This window comes from Ceratina calcarata, unplaced genomic scaffold (assembly GCF_001652005.2).
Source record: "Ceratina calcarata isolate Rehan_Ccalc_2016 unplaced genomic scaffold, ASM165200v1 scaffold436.2, whole genome shotgun sequence".
Lineage (NCBI taxonomy): Eukaryota > Metazoa > Arthropoda > Insecta > Hymenoptera > Apidae > Ceratina > Ceratina calcarata.
The window spans coordinates 5,010-5,690 of NW_017167384.1; the positions used below are offsets into that span (position 1 = coordinate 5,010).

The following is a 681-nucleotide window of genomic DNA, read 5'->3' on the forward strand; positions in this document are numbered from 1 at the left end:
TAGTTAAGAGATTAAATCTGTCGTTTAGATTTTCCATCGGCTCAACTTGTAATCCCGCGTAAATCCTGGTATGAAAATGGAAATCCTTTCGGCTTTAAGCCTTTTTGCATAATCCGAAGTTTCAAGCATAATTTAAATAAAAACGAAGCAATCAATATTTTATTTACGAGTACGAATATTTTGTTATCGTAATAAGACCGCGTTTTTTGATAACTGTTAGATATTGCTTAGGGGATGAAGGGAAAAAAGGGATGATTCGTTTTCACGAATTTGTTTGCAGTGACGCGCCTGTGCACGTGGGTTGTCGAAATGAAAGACGATAGGAGCGAGTCGGTGTTCCTTAAGGGACGCAGTGTTTTATTTTCCAATCGAGACTTAAGTCTTAAGCACACCTTTAAAAGCTGGTCTACGTGTACATACTATAGTGTTCGGTTCTCCTTCTTTACCCCCTTTACCTAGCTTCTTTAATCCAACGACGAGAGGAGCCTTGACTGTTAAATCGACTTTGTAAATCGTGTATGGAGTTTACCAGCGCAACTAAGGTATCATTAGATTAAAGGTAATTAAATAGCTCTATTCTCATAGGTATATGAATATATTGCTCGCGGTAGACCGAACGTCTTTACCAGATACTGTACCAAAAAAAAAAGAAAAAATACTAATTAAAAAGAAGAAAAAAAA

At 36.6% G+C, this 681-nt stretch overlaps 1 protein-coding gene across 2 annotated transcripts in view; it reads left to right on the forward strand.

The window, feature by feature from the left end:
* tj (Maf family bZIP transcription factor traffic jam) overlaps positions 1-681 on the forward strand; it is a 3,912-nt gene extending 3,231 nt beyond the window's left edge. For both annotated transcript variants that reach the window (XM_026815248.1, XM_026815249.1), the window contains exon 3: positions 281-681. The gene's annotated coding sequence lies outside the window, so the exon portion shown is untranslated. The remainder of the gene's footprint in view (positions 1-280) is intronic.